The sequence below is a fragment of the Mastomys coucha genome, unplaced genomic scaffold (genome assembly GCF_008632895.1).
Source record: "Mastomys coucha isolate ucsf_1 unplaced genomic scaffold, UCSF_Mcou_1 pScaffold21, whole genome shotgun sequence".
Taxonomy (NCBI): domain Eukaryota; kingdom Metazoa; phylum Chordata; class Mammalia; order Rodentia; family Muridae; genus Mastomys; species Mastomys coucha.
In genome coordinates this window covers 152,362,461-152,368,565 of record NW_022196904.1, presented here as the reverse complement: position 1 = coordinate 152,368,565, position 6,105 = coordinate 152,362,461, and the positions used below count along the sequence as shown (strand labels likewise).

General features: G+C 39.3%; 1 long non-coding RNA gene across 1 annotated transcript in view; it reads right to left on the bottom strand.

Annotated features, from left to right (window-relative positions):
- Positions 1 to 4,403: 4,403 nt before the first annotated feature.
- LOC116101118 overlaps positions 4,404 to 6,105 on the bottom strand; it is a 4,911-nt gene continuing 3,209 nt past the window's right edge. The window contains exon 4 of the long non-coding RNA XR_004122789.1: positions 4,404 to 4,646. This is a non-coding gene — a long non-coding RNA (uncharacterized LOC116101118). The remainder of the gene's footprint in view (positions 4,647 to 6,105) is intronic.

The following is a 6,105-nucleotide window of genomic DNA, read 5'->3' as shown; positions in this document are numbered from 1 at the left end:
ACCTTCACACATCAAACACACACACACACACACACACACACGTAATTTTTCTAAAAAAAAAAAAAAACAAAGAAAAAATTGGATATGAGGGAAGATTCAATATAAAAATAATTATTTTAGAGTGATCGTTTTTCAAATAAAATTGAAAGCTATTAAGAGAGATATGGGGATAACTTCTATATGCATGTCTTATGATTCGATAGTGTTCTACAAAGTCTACAATACTTAACATCTACTCTGTCTAATATGCTTGAAACTACATTAGAGATCAAGAAGGAGAGAAAATAAAAGCATAAAGTCAGCTACAAAGGATCCTTTAATAGAAAGAAATTGTCAACTTATAAAAAGTTTAATAACAATATTTTCTAACTGAAAAGCAACACCTACCAGTTTTCGTGAGAGTGATTCAGGACAGTATCAGAGAGGATAGTTCTCTTGGCTTGGATTTTGAAAGCAGGCAAGGTAAAGGTGACCTTTTTACTTAAAGAAAAACACCACATGCAAACTCAGGGAAATGTAAATCAGAATTCTACAGTTTCTGCATGAGCTGTTGAACAGGAAAGTTGGTAATATCAAGAATTCATGCATCATTTTGGAAAATGCTGGGGGTGAAGATGGAGAGGTGGATTTCTGTGGGTCACTGGAAGTCACAGGAAGGATGTGGGTTTGCTATGACTGGCAGTGAGAAACCAAGTTTGGAAGCACTGTGGTATACCCAGTGAAGGGTTTTAAAAATGGCTCCATGAGACTCATATAGGAGACTTCCTTTTCCCATCTTGGTTTCGCTTCCTTATGAAACACTTGCTCATATAGCTGTTTGCAAGGCTCCTATCATGTTCTCTAAATTCATGAACATCAACCCTGAGAGTATAGATTTTAAGTGTCAAATAAGAAATCCAATTTTGTGAACCCAGTCTTTTATTGTTGATACTTTTGCCAGAAAACAAAATCATTTTTTTTTTTGTCATGATACAAATAATTTGAAGTTGAGGGATTGTGCTCATGCTATTTCCAAGGGATTTTTTTTTTTTTTTTTTTTTTTTTTTTTTTTTTTTTTTTTTTTAGCAGTGAAAGTATAGCTTTTGTTAGCTGGCTCTGGAGTTTCAGTGTTTATGTTATAACAGGGAAGACCCCTGGTCTCCCAGATAAGGCAAGATTTTAAAGGAGAACGATTTTAGGATTCACTATAACACATCAGAATCCATAGCCCATTCAGGCTTCAGTGTAGTTTGAACCTTTTAAGAAGATTGAAGACTCTTTTTGAAGAAGACAGCTTGCCATAAACTAAAGCACTAAATAGCAGAAGTAAGGAACTTACACTATCTAGAATAATAAACTCTCACTCTAATTCACAATGTTTCTGATTTATATATGTGCTTATGAGTCATATTGCAAAGATCACTGTTGTTTTTAAAGCAGCTTGAATAATTATATTGCATTTTTTGTAGTTACTATGAACAAATTAAAGTTTCCAAAAGTCTGTTGTACTAGAATAGGCACTGACTAGACATCAACTCATAGCCATTCTTGCTTTTCTTATGCTGAAACTTAATATTGGCATAAGAAAATCTTATCTCTCTCTGTGTGTGATGTGTGTATGTTTATGTACCAGGGAATTCATGTGTCATCATGTGTTGTGGTTTAAATATGCTTGGCCCAGGGAGTGGCACTATTAGGAAGTGTGACCTTGTTGGAGGAAGTATGTCACTGTGGGCATGGGCTCGGAGACTCTCCTCCTAGTGACCTGAGATATTCTTCTGTTTGCTTTTGGAAGAAGATGTAAAACTCTCAGCTTCTCCAGTGCCATGCCTGCCTGGTTGCTGCCATGCTTTCTGCCATGATGATAATAATACTGAACCTCAGAGCCAGTAAGCAAGCTTCAATTAAATGTTGTCTATAAGAGTTGCCTTGGTTATATGTGGTGGTCAGAGAACAACTTGTTGGAATTGATTCTTTCCTGCCATTAGTTCCAAGCATTTTAAAACCCAATTTGCCAGCTACACACAACAAGTAAGCCAGGGTGAGACCAGTATGTTCAATTTTTAAAAGAGGTTTGGAAATATTGGATATGGAACATAGTATGAGTAGCTGCTAGAAGGAAGATCTCTATATTTTCTTGTACTTGAGCGTACATGTTTATGTGTATGGGTACATATTTGTGTGGAGTTCCATATAAGCTTGGTAGTGGGTACTCAGATTCCTAGCACCCACATAAATTTATGTCATGTCTATAATCCTGGAGTGCAGGAACTAAAGGGTCCCTGTCACTGACAAGCGAGTCAATAGTCAGTTTTGGGTTCAATGAGAGACACCATCTCAAAAAATCAAGAGAACAATTGAAGAAAATATCCAATGTTGAGTTCTAGCCTCCACATCCTTGTGCACGTGTGTACATGTGAACTCAAAAACACACTCATCCTAACCACATATGTACACACACAAACACACCTGAAAGCTATACATGTAAGTTTGTTATTGCTGATATTAGTGGGTAAAATGAAGCTGTGAACAACAACAGAAATGTATGCAGTTGCATGTGTTTCTCTTGGAAGTTAAGCTTTGCACATTAATTAAGTCATTAACTACCAGCCAACTGTAATTCAACACTGTGCTGATGTTAATAGGAACCTCATATGTTTAGCATTTGTCTCCACAGATTAAAAGTTTCAAGAAGCATGTGGATTACCTGTTAGAACTCTGAGAAGTCATTGAAGATGAGAGATTGAATGAGAGAACGAGACTATAAAAGGCCAAAAACCATGAAATTCAAAATGATAAAGAGAAAACACATACACATACATACACACACATATATATATAGCAGAATTTTCCCTGTCTAATCACTTTAAATATTAATACAACCAGAAGCCTGTGATTGGACAGGGAAAAGGGAGGTGGAGTGAAGAGTTTCAAAGACAGGGACGGGGAGAAGGAGAGGGGAAGAAAGGCAGATGGAAGGAGAAGACGATCCAGATTCCACATGGCTTTAAATAGCCACAAGTAGCTATATTATCATATAGGGATAGAATAATTGGGATAACTTGTCTAATCTAGGTGGGCAGCTTGTTCATTATCAATTGGCTCTGAAATTATTGTGTGGTATCTTCTGAATTGAGAATTTATTGATATATAAATTTGATCTGACTGATTAAAGATAAACTTGTAGAGTTTTTTGTTTGTTTGTTTGTTTGTTTGTTTGTTTGAGACAGGGTTTCTCTGTTTAGCCCTGGCTGTCCTGAAACTCACTCTGAAGACCAGGCTGGCCTCCAACTCAGAAATCCACCTGCCTCTGCCTCCCAAGTGCTGGGATTAAAGATATGCGCCACCACCGCCTGGCTAAACTTGTAGAGTTTTGATCTACTGGGTTACTGGAATCTGGGATCGCCGACCACAGAGGGCTTATGGCTGAGAAGGTAAGGGGGCTCCTAGGAGACAGGCCAACTGGAGAAGGGAAGACTACTGACTGGGGCTAGCTAGAGGCAGCAAGACCGCTGGGCAGAGAGTAGCTGGATGTAGTGTGGGAATTTGCCCTTCCTTTTAACATTTCCTGCAACACATGTACACACAAATACACACACACACTCACACATATACATACATACAAATACACACATATACACACAAATACATACACATACATACAAATACATACACATACATGCAAATACACATATACACATACACACATACATGCAAATACACATATACACATACACACATACATACACATACAAATATACACATACACACATACATACACATGCATACAAATACACACACATATTCACATAGACACATACATACAAATATACATATACACATACACACATACACATATATACACATACACACATACATACAAATACACATTCATACATATATACACACATATACACACATACAAATACACATATACACATACACACATACACATACATACAAATACACATTTATACACACATCCATACACATACATACAAATACACATTCATATACACATACATACAAATACACATACATACATACATACATACATACATACATACATACCGAGAGAGAGAGAAAGAGAGAGGAATGGAAGGAGGAAAGGAATGGAAAGAAACATACTATTGGAATACTCAGAAGTACTACATTCATGTAGCCAAACACTATCATTTAAACAAAAGCATTTTGAATATATATCACCAGAAGAAAGGGAAGCCTGGGTAATAAGGTTGCACATTTAACACATCAGTAAATAGAACATTTTATTTCCAGTTACAAAGATCTTCAAGAATGTTGTTAGTCATTATTTCCAATGAGCAACTCTGTTCCCAAGGGCACTGTGTATAATGAAGTGAATCTGACAATAGGCTTACTTTTGAAAACTGATGCTCTTTGGTTATAAGAATAAATTAGAAGGGTTTCTGTTGGCAGAAATTCAATCACTCAAACTTTTTGTTTAGGAAGCATTGGGAAGGTGTATGTTGGTCAAGCAAGGAGTTAGCTAATTGTGTATAGTGAAGTATGGTCTTAGGGACCATGAGAAGATGCAGTATCACTACCACCACCATCACCATCACCATCATCATCGTTGTCAGCAGCAGCAGCAGCACCACCACAGGGGCAGCTGTCAGGAATGCGAATTTTCTGGTTTCGTGTGAGACCTACGGGAAATCACAACCTGAGGATGGATCCCCCACAGTCTGTATTCCCATAAGCCCCTGAGAGGTTGTTGGAATTTAAGCTAAAGCTTTGATCCTAATGGATATAGCAGGTATAAACAAGCTGACCTGACCTTGGTCAGTGAAAGAGATACAGGCTTTTTTAAATTCAGTAATGAATGTGCCTGAAGACCCAGAGCAAAGACCTTTCCTCTGAAACCTGCTAAAGAAGACAGAAGTGGGCTCCCCCCACTCTTCAGCTGCTCCTCAAGAACCCCCAGGCAGGATAGGCCTCTCCTTACTCAGGTTTTTGTCCGTGTGGTAATCTGCGCAGTACCTAGTAATTGGTATGTTTGTTAACATAAAATGGAAAGGTTTGGAATAAACTGATGGGGTATGATTTACTGTGTCAAGGTAAAATCGCTACCTTAGGGTAGAACTGAAACAAACATGTAAGAGAGGAACAGGACACATAGGTTCCAGGCAAACAGCCCAGAAGAGAACAACAATTCTGGAGGGAACTGGACAGACATGTTGGGACAGCTTATGTGAGTCACCCACCGCTGAATCCTGAGTTTCCTTTGACCTGTAGGAAGTCAAATCCGGTATTACCTATGCCCTAGTCCGATGAAGCCAGTATTCAGTGACTTTAACCTTATTTTAAGGTTGGATTTCTATAGAGCAAGCAGCACTGGGCTTAGGTCTGGCCGAATGAGGTGCTATTGTAAAGATACTTAGTGGCACTCTTTTTCAACCTTAGCATTGGTGTTATTTGAGGCCAGATGGTCCTTAGCTGCTGCCAGCTGTCTTGGGATTGTCTGAGTTGCGCTCCTACCTTTGGCTTCTATCCAACAGAGGCTACTAGGGCCTCACACTTCCAGGAGGAACAAACAAAAAAATGTCTTCAGACATTGCCAAGTGTTCTTCAAAAGACAACATTTCTTACAGCTGAGAATCTCTGGAGTCATGCAAGACAGAGGCAGGGGGTCTGAAGTCTTTCAAGTGATAACTCTAGCTACCTCTACCGGGATGGTGGGAAACTGGGGGCCCTTGTAGAGGGGGCAAGGGGAACCGAGGGAAATTTAGGGAAAGACTGAGATGGAGTTGGATCTCCATGCCTGAGCAGCAGGTAACCTGAGGGAGAACTGAAGACCATGAAGGTTAGGGGGAAGGACAGAAGAAGAATAAAGTGTAAGGAATGAACCATCTATTTCAGGCTAAGGACAGGGGTGAGAATATGTAGAAGTCTGAGACAGCTTAAGACATTAAAGACACTCAAGGCAGGGAAGTGCAGTTAGTTCTGCGGTGTAAACTGAGAAGGGTTAGCAGGCCCAAGCAGGAACCCTCAGCCAGAAGACAGACAGCACATGCCCAAGGTCAGTCCTCTATCACTGTGGACAGTGAGCTTGCTACCATTCACTCCCTTTCCTTGGGGTCACTGAACACTGCAACCCCCCCCCCC